The 16,719-nt window shown below is 41.2% G+C and overlaps 1 protein-coding gene across 2 annotated transcripts in view; it reads right to left on the bottom strand.

Annotated features, from left to right (window-relative positions):
* dagla (diacylglycerol lipase, alpha) overlaps positions 1 to 9,260 on the bottom strand; it is a 54,601-nt gene extending 45,341 nt beyond the window's left edge. For both annotated transcript variants that reach the window (XM_050043058.1, XM_050043039.1), the window contains exon 1: positions 8,425 to 9,260. The gene's annotated coding sequence lies outside the window, so the exon portion shown is untranslated. The remainder of the gene's footprint in view (positions 1 to 8,424) is intronic.
* Between the last annotated feature and the right edge of the window lie 7,459 nt (positions 9,261 to 16,719).

The raw sequence follows: 16,719 nt of genomic DNA on the forward strand, positions 1-16,719 counted from the left end.
AGTCAACATCAAAAGGTCCACATAAACCTAATAAAATCATCCTCATCTCAGAATGTGCCAAACATTTTCTCCAAAAACTGCTCCGAAGCTGAAGTATTCAGCCATATCATTGTGAAACACCATGAGGATATGCACGGACAGCAGAGAATTGGATTATTCTGCAAGGGTGGTTTAAGAAGCTTCTGTGGACATTTTGCTTTGAAAATATGTCACTAGTGGAATCCATTTAACTAACAGGCACCTCCCAGCCCTACAGGAGGTGACTGCTCTCGATACTCAAAAAGACGGATTTTGGGTAGAGCATCACTTCAAGCAGCTTTGTGTTTATTATTATAGTTTAAACAGATCTATGACAGTACTGCCACCAACAAACAACAGGTGTGTCTTCACAGGTGCGCACATTAAGTCTGACACTAAAAAAACAGTCTTGTTGTCTTTGCCGGTGTAGCAACATGTTTTGTAATCTGAATCACTTGATTGAACAAATATGAAACACTGTTCCTCTTTTTGCATCGTCAAGTGTGTGTTTTTATGGGTGTCCATCCAAAGTTGGGGTGCTCTGCTCCGATGCACTGAGCTTGACCTCATGACAACATTTCTTGTCTTGCATTTCCTACGGTGGAAACAGACATGATTAGAGTGGAAGCCTTTCACAATGGATGCCTCAGACAAATATGCCATCCTTCAACTGTACAAGAAAACAGGTAGCCAGAGCATCACCAAAGAAATCACACACAGATGTTTGAGATGTCCAGGCCATGTGCTAAGAATGTAACAGGGCCGCATCATGAGAGTCGCCTTAAAGGGATAGTGCACCCAAAAATGAAAATTCACCCATTATCTACTCACCCATATGCCGAGGGAGGCTCAGGTGAAGTTTTAGAGTCCTCACAACACTTGCGGAGATCCAAGGGGAGAGGGGGTAGCAACACAACTCCACCTACTGGAGGCTTACAGCACCCCAGATTCAAACGTCCAAAAACACATAACTGAAACCACAAAATATCTCCATACTGCTCGTCCGTAGTGATCCAAGTGTCCTGAAGCCCCGACATAAAAAGTTGTTTGGAAAAACGTCATTTGAACTCTGTTTTTAGCCTCATTGTAGCCTGTAGCTCTGACTGCCACTCTGTGCACTGTGTTCATGTGTGTTCACATGCTTTCGCTGGTCTCGGGAGCAAGCTGTGAGTTGTGTTGCTACCCCCTCTCCCCTTCGATCTCCGCAAGTGTTGTGAGGACTCTAAAACTTCACCAGAGCCTCCATCGGCATATGGGTGAGTAGATGATGGATGAATTTTCATTTTTGGCTGCACTATCCGTTTAAGATCAACGCCACCAGGCAAAAGAAACCCCAAAAAGGCCCAAAACCACCTGGTGCAGAACTATGACACTGGAGTTAGAAAAGATGAAGCTGTTAACCAAGGACTGAATGCAATGGAAGGAGTTCATTGAAGCCTTATGTTCCATAGGGGATGAAGAGGAGTAAGTAAGTATGGAGTAAATGCATCCTGCAAAACTACATTTCAAAACTGCATCTATCTTTAGCCACCAGATGCAAAACACTCGTGGACATGCTTCAACAATCAGTAGGGGTGTGATCCTTTACTTGCTCCTAGTTAAACAGCGATCACTCTTCACGCATAGTAACTCTGAATGTCAAATATCAATGACAGCAGCTTTTGCTTGCACACACGTGGTGAGTAGAGAATTATGTGTACAAAGGTGTGTCTTACAAGTCACATGAGAACAGACTCCAGCTTTCCCTTCAGCACCTGATAACATCCTGGATGCATCGGACATTCGCTGCAGCATGTTTAGTTATAGCAGGATCTCCTGTGTTGATCCATGGGATGGTGCTTTTATTTGGGGAATAAAAAATTCATGTATTTTAAAATAGCTGGGGGTATGTCTTAATATTATTTGTGCTGTAAGAGAAGCCTTATGGACACACAGGTATGCAGTGTCTCCCCTGTCCTGCAGGTAGCTTGTTATGGTGTCAGAATCAATAGGAATCAACATGAGAGGAACAATACTTGCTCAGGGGACAGTGAAAGTAGACTGAAGAGTAGTTGGCATGTAGTGAGGTGATGGGCACAATCCTATACAGACAGGCTACTGAGATGTCTCCAGAAAGCGCTGAGGTTATGCCCGGTTGGCACGACGCTCATGACTGCAGCACAGTCCCAAATCTCTCCCGTCTCCTCTGCTCTCTGTCATACATCCATCTGCTTCAGTCTCTCTCTTTTTCCGCCTGGGTCAGTGTTACACTCTGCTTAGATCAAGATTCTCTCCAGCATTTGTCACATCCCTGGCTCTGCTCCTGCTGTCTCTAATGATCCTGTCTCTTCCTATTCTGTCACACCACAGCAGCACTCCGTCCATCCTAGAGCATCTCACCCATCTCCTAGCTCCATCTCACCCTCTGCCTTTCTCATCTTGTGTCTTCCCATCCTCATGCTCTCTCCTTCTTCTCCTCCTACCCACACACTCATTCAGTATTCATATTTTAGAGGACATTTATGAGCATGAAACCGAGCGTGTGCATCTGCACCATTTTCGGTGCAGAGGAAACCTACATTTTCTCCTCAAGCCTTCCCCTGTCCCCCTCCTCTTCCTTATCTAGCTAATCCAGATTCTGGTTTTGGTTTCGTGTTGCTCATCTTTTTTTAGACTGAAAGCCATGTGCCACTCACTCCTACTCTCCCTCTGCCTCTTTCTCCATCTTTTTCTCCCACTGCCACCCACTCAATCCCTTTCACCTCTTCCCACTCCATTTTCTCTTCTTTCAGTTGATGTGATAGTATGTGCACTGCAGATTGCATGTGTGTGTTTGTGTATACATGAATGTTTTTTTTGTGTTGGGGTGGTAACATATGTGCTCTGCCAACCTGTCTGTGGCACGCTGCCACAAACCATGTACAGATCTGTTTGTCACTGTATCTGGTCAGATACTGAAAATAACCGCAGCAGTCTTCGCTGAGGCAATGCGTCCCTGCAGCCATAGGCTTTCAGCAGTGTGGTGAATCTATTGTGGTGCTTTAAATTGGCATTTTCACACATTTGTATTTTTCACACGGCTGTCCATTTGTGGCTTCGCTGCAAAATCAGATGATCTGCAGCGTGTAGGTTTTGAAATACGTGCAAGTGTGTCCCGGAGGGGACACACATCCGCCTGCAAAGCACATGGCAGATCATCAATACTGCCTCCTGGGTATTATCACAGAATGATGCCCTTTTACATATGGCTTATTTGGATCACATGTCCCATGATGCACTGTTAAAAACAGCAAGTCTAAAATAGGTCTGGGGAATGAGGAGAAAACCGAACATCCTGCTATTTATGACCAAATACCTCCGTGTTGATATTGTGATGATGTTACTATTAGAGACTAGTAGTGCTTTCACAAAATATTTACACAATGAAATTCTTCATACACAATCATCAGTAATGGGGATATGATGACTAAGTGGGTAAAGGCAAATAATAGCACAGCTGGAGCAGCCTGGGAAGTTTAGAAAAATGACTTTCCTTTTACTGTAATGCAGCCTTTAAAACCAGGAAAAGACAAAAAAACATACAATAGACATTATTAGCATATCCAAAATCTAAGACCATATCTAGTCTCAGATCACGATAATGATATGATAGATATATTTCCTTGCCCTAGTCTAAAATTAAGGGGCATGCTATGATTTCCTCAAGACACGGAGACGAAGACCTTGCGTAAATCAAAGTCTTGTATGTGCACTGAATATAACAGAAGGTCATTAGCAACTGTAAAGTTACTGGCCTCGTTATCTCTCATTAACTTACATTTCAAGCTCCATGTCCAACATATGAACACACACAAACTGGACCTTTTGTTTGCCATTGTTCCAAATTTTAGAGTAAACAATTTTCAGTCCATTTAAAATAAATCACTTAATAAATCACTGTTTTTTAAGTAGAATTTCTAATTTACATGATATGGTGTTACAGAAATAAAAAGGGGACTTTTATGCTGATATGTAGGCTAATGTGCACACAGAGGACAAAATGGACCTCAATTTTTAAGGGCCTGTGAAATTATACATTCAAAGTGCCTCATTTTGTCTGGGTTCATTATCTCAGACAAAGAATTAAATATATGCCTGACCTGAATATTAAGACTAACTGAAAGTGTCTAAAGTTTCACTCAGATCACTCCTCGCTTTCACTTTTTATGTGTAAATATACCAATAAATGGTGGGGAGTTTCCCTACATGAGTGAGAACAAGTGCCTCTGTGTTTTTTTAAGTGTCAAAAAGTAAGAATGTCCTTTCTTTTCTCACAAGCACTCACCTACACGACAATACAGATGAGCTGCTGAAACAACACAGGCCGACAACTTTTGATACCAAACTTATATTGTTAGTTTATAAGGCTGCTGCTTATTTATTCCTTTTACAATGTGTTTGTTACAGCATAGAAGCACATATACTGTGTGTAACATGGGTTTAGGATTACTGTGGCTACATATACATATACACAAAAACAAAATACGCATTGTATTAAGCCATGTTCAAGAAAATGGCCAGAGGTTGTGCAGATAATCACACGGCTCTGATGTAGTGTTACTATTGCCCTAAATACATATGAAAAAGGCCTTTTAAAACACACTAGTGTGCATTTAAAGCAATAGTTACAAATCTTGAAGCCTTATTATGTATTTTCACATAAAGTCTTACTATATATAGTTTAAAAATAAAGGCTTAAGTCTTTTATTAAAGCACAAACTGTAAAAGGAAGAGGAAGTTGAGGATGAAGGACTGAAAATCAAAAAAGGAGCAAACTCAGAAAACTTCTAAAAAAGGCACCAAACTCTGGCAAAAAGAGGAACAGAGAGAAACAAAAAAAATAGTTTAATCAAATGGCAGCCTGAGCATTTATATCTCACAGGACTTCCTTCTGTTTAAAAAGGAGTGACTGCAGATCAATAACTGTACCTAAGTCTTTGGCCATGGTTTAGTGGTGTTATATTCCCATCAAAGCTGAGCAGTTATAAAAAGATAGCATGCTGTCAGTGGTTCTTTCGCCCTTTACTGTAAACATACTTACTGTTCTTGACCCTAAATCTAAACATCCCTGATTAGTGGACTTCATGCGTCAATTTAAAGCTGCTGTAAATGAGAAAAGGCACAAATGTGAGAAATTAAAGTTGTTTCAATACCGATATCACTTTCAGAAATGCCTCCAAACTGCCTAAAATTATGGATCTGGTGTCAGCAAGTACTTAAGTCCATGCACCAATCCCATACCACATCATTTAAATGGAAGTCTTTTCGTAAATCAGTTCTTCTTTGCCACTCTAAGACACTTTAAGCCACTGGCAACTACTGTTCTAGAGCAGCCAAGACTAATTGATCTTGAGTAAATAGTGTACTGTTAGCCATTGGCAAAATGTCCAATTAAATAATAAAAGAAAATTCGATGGCGATCATTCGCTGTATGTTTTTGTTTGTGTTTTATGAAAGGTTTAACCTGAGTTATGCCATACAGCAATGACAGCAATCATTTCACATCCATACAGGGTTAGCAGTGCACAGCTTACATTTATTTTTTCAATACTATGGTATTGGATTGGTACTTGGTATCAGCCGATATGCAAATTCAGCTATTGGAATCATGTTGAAAGGGAAAACAAGTATTGGAATATCTCTACGAGAAATAAGTGATAATCTAATATATCAACATGCTTCCTCCCAAAGCAGTGTAATTCCTTGACTACCTGTTAACACCCAAACACCAGCATTAGGCTCTGCTCAATCAAATTATTCAAAATAATTTCAATCTTAGAGCAGAGGAGAAAGTTTTCTGGCAAAAAGAGAGGTCGCACATTGTGAGTGTGTGCTTTGGAAAACAAAGAGACAACATACTGTATCTGCCAGGACTCCCTGGAGGCATTTGGTTTCCACTAGGGTTGCAGCCTACAGGGATGCCAGTGAACCAAGTGTAAACACTGGTGTTGATGCAGCCTTGCAGGGCTGGGCTTTGGTTGATTTTTTATTTAAATTTGATTAAAAATGTATTGTGTAAGCTCGTCTGTACTCGATAGGCTTAAGGTACGAGGCGGGCAGCAGTGCAGAAATCAGTATAGAATAAGAAAGATGTCAATAGTAAAAGCTGGGATATAGTCCAGTACTCCTCTGGGTGCCGTAAACACTCAGTGCTTCTGCCCATAACAAACTTCTCTGGTGTCTTAACAAAGAACAGAAGACTACAGCTGGGCTAGGTGACTATATGTGCCATTTTGTGGGTAATAACATCCCCTACATCTTCTTCATTCTTTCTCGCTGAACTCATACCTTGTTTTGCTCAAGAAGTGTACAACTCTCTTAGACTAGATTATCATATTATTATTTTTCAAAGCCCTTAGAGGTGTTCATTATCCTCGTCTGTACAGCTCGGCACTCCCCAACTGACACCTCTGGTCATCTATGCTGAAACATTGCTTAATGAAGGCGTTCTCACTTTGAGTGGCATGAACATAATGACAATAGGGAAAAACAATATCCGCACAGCTGGAAGTCGTGAGAAAAGGAGGATCCAAATGATCAGTGAAATATTCTCAGTGCGAGTGATAAACAGGTGTGACATTCCCCTTACTGTCGCTGTGACAGGTCCTTTTCTTAGAAAGGAAACATGTCATCTACTGCCCAACCAAAAGCACTGTCTGGATCAGTGGCTCTCAACCTTTTTTATGTCAAGGTCCCCTAAACTGATACACATTAGGTCATGGACCTCTATTTGATAAGATTTCACTTCAGGGGGCTCCATCTGAAAAGGTTTTGTTTGTTACATCTGATTAAGACGTCTAGAGTTGAGGAGATAACCATAGACAAAGTAAAACCCAGGATCAAGATAGTGACTCTTAAGGCCCAGACACACCAAAGCGACATAAAAGAACTCGTGGCGCTGAAGGTCGACTGTTATGTCGCCTCACATTGCCTGTGTCTCCACCACAAAGTTGCACAATGAAGACTCTGCAAAGACTGCATCCAATGGCCAACCGGCAAGTTCTGCGCTGGCAGTAGTCTGTATTCCTCATTCAAAAAGCGAAACCGGGAGACCGGCATGATGGATTGAAGACGCTTCTTAGCCAGTTAGCAAACAGTAACAAACTGTTTCTGCTAAAGAGCTCATTGGCTGATGAAATAATCCTACCTTGTATAACAAGTTTGTTTCAATCTCATGCCCTCTTTCTTGACTTTAGCCATTTGTTTACGTCCCTCGCTTCTGTTTCTCTTCTCCTGCATTGAGCTGAACTGCCAATCAGAGAGATTACTCACCGATGGGCTCGGCCACCTCCGACATCTCTTCAACATTGGCTGAAAAAAAGCTAGGAAGGACCGACAAGGGCCGACGGGACACACCGCAAAAACTGGGGTGACGACCCAACATTAACCATCAGCCAACCACTAGCTTGGTGTGTCGGGGCCCTAACACACATTGGGCTCACCTTTATAGTGAGGTAAAGCGGGTCGTCTACTAATCGGAAGATCAGAAGTTCAACCCCTGGCTCCTCCTGTCTGCATGTCAAAGTATCCATGAGCGAGATACTGAACCCCAAATTGCTCCTGATAGCTGTTCCAGTGTGTTAAGAACTGAGTAGCAGTTGGCACCTTGCACAGTAACCTCAGTCACCAGTGTGTGAATGGGTGGATGTTACTTGTCGTGTAAAAAGCGCTTTGAGTGGTCAGATGACTAGAAAGGCTCTACACAAGTGAAGGTCACTTTACCACCTGGAACTCCCTCAAGGACCCCTGGGGGTTGCCGGACCCCTGGTTGAGAACCACTGGCATAGATAATGCATAGGCTAGGGTTGTGAAGCCTGCTTCTAATGAGAAGACGTGGACTGATCTTAAAGCTACTAAATAAAAATAAGAAACATGAGTCAACACCAATATTTGTAATAGTGACACTGTGCACTAATTCAGCTGAGTACTTTGGAGAACTAGCAGCTGTAGATTAAGAGACTGTCACATCATTTTGAGCTTCTGTAACTTGTGATTGGCATTTACCATATTTTTTTTGTCATTTTATAGCTACACATTGACTGTAAAATAACAGACAAATGCACAATAATTGAAGCTGAACTACAGTTAGCTGCAGCCCGAGGTGTTTATCTGTGCAACAGCATCAAAATGTGTGCCTCCAACAAGTAGATCAGCAGCAGCGGCGGTAGTGTCTAATCTCATTTAATCGGGACAGCTGCTTAAGGTGGCATCCTGCGGGCCTAGCTAATGGAGATGTGGCCTAAGAAATGTGTCTCAAACCAGCACTGAAACATGGATTAAAAAGCCGGGTCACGCTGTCCGAGCCGCAGCTGGCCGGCTGCCCTGCATGTGCACATAGCTAAAGGCAGGTAATCAGTCAGAAGTCGGTGCCTTCATCCCGCCGCTCACCTGTATTTTGACGATGCCTTGCCAAGACCCACTGCATCGGTTCCGCTCGCTCTCCCATATCCCTCCGACTGCCGACCCGCCTCAGCCGATCTCCCCGGCACCGGCTCACGGTTGGGGTGGGGGGGATGAATTCACAAATGTCTCACCGATAGAATTATAATACCCGTACAGACGTCATTACAACGCGAGGATGAATGGATCCAGGGACATCAAAGAGCCGGCGCCTCCTCGGGTTGTGTGCCAGCTGTCAGGCAAACCTCGTACATGCCATGAAAGGACCGTTATTAATTACACGGTGGTTTTCAAACCGCTGGAGACTGACGGCTTCTCCGCTGAACTGCAACACGTCGTCGGCTGTGGCACTTCACTGACTATGGGTCATTTTCGTGTCCCTCCGTCGGAGCTCGGCATGATGGGTTTTATCCACAAGAAGGCAGCGCTGCCTCGGCTTTCACGAACAAGACGAGCCCTTCGTTTCTCACGCTGTAGTCAGTGCCTGGTGTGAGCCATCAGTCGGACAACTCCCGAACCCCCAGCACGGAGAGCAGCTAAACGGAGGCAGCGTTTCCATACAAGCTGGCCCATCCCCTCGGACATTTCTCCCACTGAGGGAAAAATACGTACGTATTCCCCTTCCGTATTTGGCTGCGCAATTCCCGTACAACGCTCTGTTTACGCACACCTGCCTTGCTTTTGTAACTGGCAGACCGCAGACACTTTGGGGATCCTGCGGAGAAAGGGCGCCACCGGTGGTTTCTGAATATCAAGGAATCGGCAGCGGAATCAAAGATGGCAGTGTTCTCTGAGAGGCTGCACCTCCTCTGTGTGAAGTCACACAGAAAGACTCCGTGAGGCCTTGACACGCTTTCCTTTGGTCAGTTTGCCATTACTTTAAGGAAGCCCTTCTATTTGAAAGCTAAAAAAGATAGCATTAAGGTACATTAAAGGCGAGAAATGCCAAAAAAGCATATTTGATTAGACTCGGTTGTGCCGTGGCGCATGCGCAGTTTAGATTTTTCCCAAACGCTCCTTACAGGAAGGAAACTGGTGCAGGCAGTCAACTTGACGTTTCATTGCTGTTTTGTAGTTAGAGAAACTGTTTTATTTCCTGTCAGCTGCTGCATTAATAAACAAGAAATGCATAAGAGCCCATTTAAAATGTCAGCAAGAGTGTATAGCCTATTTGAAACTATTAAAAATTAATGGTATTTACTGAATTTGATTTGGAACCGAAACATAGGCCTTACACAGTGTTGGGGAGTACTGGGGGATTACATGTACTGAATTTATGAAATTAAATTACAAAATAAATGTAATTGTAACCAGTTGCAGTTACTGAGAAAAACATATGCACTTAAATTACAAAATATTGGCAATTACAATGGGTTATATCCCATATTTTTTTTTGTCAGAACCTTATATGTAGAATATAACATTCATTCTGTTGCTCTGCATCTTATTGCCTTCTTGTGGTATATTTCTGGGCAATGCATGTCAGCAAAGCTAATTTGAGTGCAACATTTATGCACTTATGTTTTTCTAGGACGTTTCAGCTTTATCACACAGTTTAAAACATTTGCTAGAGAAATAATAAAAGAGTAATCAAATGTAATAATTAAATATTTTACTGAAGTAATGAAAACATAAAGTCAGCTACTTATTATAATTTTTAACAGGGTAACTAGTATTCTTGGCTTATATCCTACAGATGGGCTATCTTTTCATTATTGCAAAAATGTTTTTAGTGAACGTGTGGTATCATAATTTTACGTTTTGTTTCTAGTTCTTTCCTATATTCAAGGGCGTAGATTTTATTTCAACATTTGAGTGCCAAACACTCAATTTCCTGCATTCTGGTGAATTTTTAAGCACAAATTTATGTCATTACTGCACCAATTTATGGTGTAAATGTATTTAATTTTGTCAAAATAAAAGTCCTCTGCTACTTTCATGTTTTTATTGGGGGAGACAAATGCACATGAATGCACATAGATATTGAAGGGCACCTGTCCCCTGCATCCCCCCTGAATTCTACACCAATGCCAATAAGGGTTACACTTGATTTATTTTGCATCACATTATAGCTCAACTGAAAACACCATATTGTGCCTATGTTAATAATTTACATAGAAAACATAAACAGATATTTCAAATACATATTTGATGAGAAGATATTCCTCTATATAGAGAGTGAATGGAGACTGGCAGATTTTTTTTTAATTATTATAATTTATTTATTTTTTTATTAACCAAGCAAACTTCTCTCATCAGCGTTGTGAACGATGGTGTCTTTTACGTCACCCAGTACGCATTTCACCAACAGCTCCCTACTGCACCGATTACTATCTTGACACACTACAATCTTTCCTGGATGTACGTACACTGGGCGTGGATTAGCAACACGTCATAAAATATACTCATACTGTCATCTGTCAAAAATGCAGGCAAACAGTCGGAAGATGTGCCAACACTTTATTAAGAAAAATAATAAAAGAGGCAAACCCTCATGAAAGCACTTCTTCGTCCAGTCACAGGCACTTCTCACTCTCACACATACTGCTGACCTCAGGTCTCCTGGTTATGTGGCTCATCTCCCGTCTGCAAATAGACTCAAAGCTGTGTGTTGTTGCACTGATAATTGCAACAGAATTCACTCTGCATATTTGCAAAGTAACATTTCCCATTGATATATAATACATGTATAGACAGGGAAAACGTGATGTAGGGTGACTCCCATTTCAAAAGCTGCATGACTCATTTCTTAATAAGATGATTAAGTCCCCAACCATCTTATGGGAAGTGAGAGAAGATGATGCTGAGGGGTGTCACTGGGGCGCGGTGGTGGGGCCAATGAAAATACAGAAAAAAGCCTTTACAGCAGTTTAACTCTGCGGGGAACAAATGTCATAAAAATGATCTGTTCTTGTAGCATTTGTGACCTCTTGTGGTGCTGTATAACTCTGTCTGAATGTCTTTTACTTTATATTTGTCACTCCATCAGTGGTAACACCCCTCTGACCCCTCTTTTGTTTTTCAGTTAAGTTAAAGAGTGCTCTCACTTAATAAATGCTGGCTGGATACGGTCAAGCCCTTGCAACTAATCTGGTTACCCACAGTATGTGCATTAAAGATAGTATTAGATGAATTAATTTGCAATTAATATAGTTATTATCTATACAATGCACACTGTATTATATGTTACAGCACACTGTCTTTGATATGAAACAATGAGACTAAAGCTCTGATTGTCTGCCTTAATTTGGAAGGTGTTTATCTGCTCTTGCTCTGTCAGAAAATATGGGGACTGTGTATAAAAACAGTATCACTGTCAACATAAAACCCTCAAGTACACCCAAAGGTGAAAGTCAGGAGTTTAACTTAAGTTACTGAATTAATAATGAACTCCTACTGTATTGTATCTCAAAAACAACCCGACAAAATCATTTTCACATGATCCTATTTGCAACATGTATTGATAAATGTTGAAATAATCCAACACTAAGATTTGCTATCTTGAAATAACCCTCAATGTAGCCACAAAAACTCACTGGATTAAGAATATTCTTCATTAAAAAGGCTCTATAACCCAGGATGTGATAACAAAATAGACTCCCCCTGTTATTGAGGACTAGATGGTACATCCCAGTCTCTCCTCCTCTCCCTCTCTCATTCTCCTCCCTCCTGCTTTCAGTGTCCTCCATCTCTCCGCTTTCTCTCATTTTCTTATATTAAGGACATTCTCAGATCCAGAGACTGCTGCAGTTCCTCATCCATCTGTTTCTTGTAATCTCTACCGAGCTGCTGGAGAGGTACGTAACGTCCTTTTTTTCCTCTCATGACATCACTGTAGGATTTAATAGGAGGCATTTTTGTAAATATGTGTCCAGCCTACATTCTGTGAGGTGCCAGCTGCTATGATGCGTTAATTCAATTTCACACTTGTTTACTCGTCTTCATTTTCCACCCTCATTTGCATTACACTGATTTCTTCGCAGTCACTGTAGTCCTTATTTCTTTCCTCCATCTTGTCCTCCATTTATAGAACACATGACTCATGCAGTTTTATAGAGAGAGAACAGAGAGCAAGACGAGAGGAGATTAAATCCAGACATTATTGCATCTGGATCAGGCTCTTGTCAGTGCCACAGAAATAGAGATTCAGTCTTTGACTCTGAGTAATCTGTGCCGCTGCAGTACCATTCCCTCTGCTTCCATTACAAACCTGATTTTCCCATGCAAAAAGGTTTACACAGGAAGCTGCCGTAACATTGCTGTATTTTCTCAGTGGACGATTATGTCACAGCTGCTGTGACCAAAATAAACTATTCCCTGTCCTCTGAGCATCAGCGTGCTCCCATCAATGTCATCTTTTTCCAAGGTCACATTTAAGGCCCCACCACCACATGATAGCTTCAGCGCCGTACAGTGACTACACAGATCTCAAGGGCTCTTTCATATGTCAGCGTCTCTACATTCAGCAGAGCAGATAACATGATGTCTGAGCCTAATTTAGAGGGATAATCTGGCTGTGTTTGTTTGCTGTGTTTCCTCCAGTGAAGCAGCACAGAGCTGCCCTTATAAAGACTCCTCCTGACCAGACCACACCTCTCTGTCCCTGAGTCCATGGAAGCCAAGGCCAAGTCCGGGGCTCCAGCACCCAAGGCAGCAACTAAAGCAGAGAAGAAGGAGCCGCCTGCCCCACGCAAGGCCGACCCTGCCCCTGCAGCACCTGAGCCTGAGCATCCTCCTCCCCAGGATGGGGCAGCAGAGGCTGAAGGAGCAGCTGACGAGGCTGCGGCCTCTGGCACAGACTCTCTCGAGCACCTGAAACCCTTTCTCATCGGTGGTGCTGTTATTGCTGCAGGAGCCATCTTGCTGGGAGTGTTGCTACTGGCGAGGAGAAATTAAAAAACCAAATCATTATCTCAAATTAAAGTATGTATCGGTTGATGAGTTAGAGCGTTGTTGCTGAGTGGTTCACAGACTATACGGTACAAACGGGGGATGGGGAGCCACTGTGCATCTTATGTTCTGAGTTTTCTTTTGGCCTGCTTTCACATGTAGAAAATCAAACCATTCAAGTTTTGATAACGGCTGTATATGGAGCGTAATTACACATAATATATGCATGAAGTTGCTTCAATACTGCATCTGAACTGTAATAATCAGTTCCTTCAAAAAAAAAAAAAAAAAAAAAAAAAGACACACTGTACTGAGCTAAAAAGCTTGAACTCTCTAAAGCTTATTCAACTGCTTTATCTTGTTTAATCCAGTTTGCACAAATATTGACGTGTACTTGCAATATTTGTACATTCTTGCACCGGAAATCAGCTTGGTTCACTTTGCTAAAAAGATCATGAAAAACTCTATTCATAATGTTGAAACTTATAACTCTGGCTATCAGAGTTGTTCCAGGTTTTATTTTACTTTTAAATAGGACAATTGAAAGAGTACGCCTGAAAACAGATGGAAATATACATTGTGATGTATTGCACATGCTGTGGCTAAATCAATGCCTGAGTAGAGGGATCAGTTCAGAGACACTGAATCCCTGCATACCCTCCAAAAAAGCCAAATAGAGAAGGGCACAGTGCAATTTCACAAAAGCAACTTTTTCCGTGACAGAAAATATAAGCATGCAGTGGTTTAGGAATGGGATGTAGGAGACTGTGGGAGATAAAACATGTACAGTGTGTGTCAGAGAATTGTAGTGAAGTTACCTCTTGCTGTAGAATAAGAACGAGTTTATGTTACTGTCAAATGATGTCACAAATCAATAACCTTTCATGTCTCACACAACATCCACTGTCGTGCTGGTTCAACCTGTTTACATCTTACGGTAGATACTTAGCTGTAGCAGGCTGGACGGCCATTAGTGTTGCATTATCAGGTTTAAAGCCTGCGTCCAAAACATTATGTCTTCACTGTGCTCCCCTTATGTGGCTTTAGGAAAAAATTTAAGCCGCCTATAGGTTGCTACTGCACTGAAAGCTGGGTGTAGATGAACTTCTGTTGTATAGGTTACTCAACAGGGGGGAAAAAAGTCAAGCATTCACAGTTTTATTGCAACAAACACTCACCTGTACAGCTGTACACACTTGTGTCCACTCATCTGTAAAGCTCATGGGGACGTTCCTGTTGCATAAGTAGATAGCAGAAAGACAGTTCTGATACACACCATTGTTTGAATTCAGTTGTAAGGGTACGTATTAATTTCACGACACATTACCGGCCAAAAATATTGCAAGAACATACCTCATTCACCACAAGTCCACACCCCAAACACATCCAAAAGATGGTATGCCAACACCAAAACAAACTTCACCTTACATTGTACAATACAGTGTACCAAAAAAAGAGAAATCCTATTTTCATAATTTCAACAGCGTATAAATGCAATAATTCAGATAGGACTCCTCATTTAGCACATGTGCTGTAGCAAGTTAAATTACATAAATGATGGTGTGATAATAGTGTTGATGATGATGATGTCAGCGATGGCACTGATGGTGATGTTACAGGTGATGATGATGATGACGGGAATGATGATGTTTTTCATGGTGACTGTACGGATGATAACGATGGTTATGATATATTTTTGATATATTTCTAACATATATTCCTTATGCACACTCCCCTCTGCTCCCAAACACCTAAATGTAAAAAAGAAAGAGGTCGTTATCCAACCTTTATTAAAGACAGTGAACCAGCCCAAGTGAGTATTTCATTATTTGCAATTATTTGGAATATGGGAGAACACAGACCTTCAGCTTTATAAAATTATTAAAGGTGAAATTGTCTTTTAATTAAAGTGATCATTCATTTGAGTTGAGCAAATAATTTGTACTGTCGAGACAACATAATACCCATACTTTTTGTATATTAGCATGCTGGAGCACCCCTTTTCTGTCCTCATATTAATTTTACCCTACTAAATCTTCGCTTTAATTTATGAATTCTGTGATATATGCTAAATGTCTCTTGTTCCCATCTACATTTCCAATTTTGAAATACAAACTCCAAGATTTGGTGATTTTCAGTTTTAAAATTGTATGAAGTGTTACTATGGCACTTCTATAGGTTTTTGAGTTACATGAACCTTTGAACAGAAAATCCTGTACACTGCTCTTGCTCAGCATTTCAGCCCTCCTGAGCTTCGTCAAGAGTGTTCAACCAGGAGGACAGAAATGTTAGTGTGAACAATAAGTTGTGATGCTGAGCAAAAGCAGTGTGTGGGATTTTCTGTTCAAAGGCTCAAGTGATATTTTCCAATGCACCTGCATCTGAGACAGTTGGATATGCGAATACCTTTCTTCAAACTAGGAGTTACATGAACAAAAAGCACTATCCTCAAAACTCGAGGTTGTTTTTCGAAAATGCTTATAAGTTCACAATTTTGAGGCACAGAAATTGCATTTAAAAACAGCAGCTCATCTGGAAAATATACCCACTGTCAAGTTAAATCTTTTATGCTCATTAACACTCAAACAAAGCAGTTTGACAATACCTATATATTTACCGTATCTTTGACAACGTTTAGAGTTCAGTCATAAAATATCATTCATCAGCACTCATTTGAGGAATACTACTACTACTAAAATATTTATGTGTTTGGTCCCAATGTGTGATGTTGTGGTTACTTTTACTCTCGATCTCTAGACTGGCTTACAACAGACAGTTATCAGACTTCTGCGCTCTGCCCAAAAGAATATTTATTTATTCTGCCTGATTAAACCTCTACTCAGGTAGAGGCTGTGTGACGTGTGTCGGGAGCAGGGTCACTAAAAGAACACACAAAAATCATAAAGATGCAGACTGAGACTTGCCACAACAGGTGCAACAAAACTCACAAAAGTCCATAGATTTCAATAAAGCATGTACTATCTGTACTTTACTGGCTGCAGTTCTGAGATCTGTCCAGTCAAAATGAGTAAAAACACCACTGCACAGAATGGTAGAATGGTTTGTTTTGGGCCATCTGCAGTTTGTCATACACAGTTACAGAGAGGCAGCTCTGGGCTACTAACTGGGGTTTTTGTGCTGAATTTACCCCCAGTTGCCATTCTGTTAGGTACCCCTGGTTCAAAGTAATGCAGTCTAATACAACAACCTCCCACATAAGCTTTCATTTTTGTAAATTTGATCAGTTTGTGTTCATGCTGTGTTAGGGAGTTGAGTAAAATCTATGAGTCATTTAAAAGCTGTAGTTTGTGGTGCTCTTGAAATGGTCTGTGTTATTCTGTGTCAAACATTTTTTGTCCACACAAATCTAATAAACTGTTCAAGTTTACCTTT

This window comes from Epinephelus moara, chromosome 1 (genome assembly GCF_006386435.1).
Source record: "Epinephelus moara isolate mb chromosome 1, YSFRI_EMoa_1.0, whole genome shotgun sequence".
Taxonomy (NCBI): Eukaryota; Metazoa; Chordata; class Actinopteri; order Perciformes; family Serranidae; genus Epinephelus; species Epinephelus moara.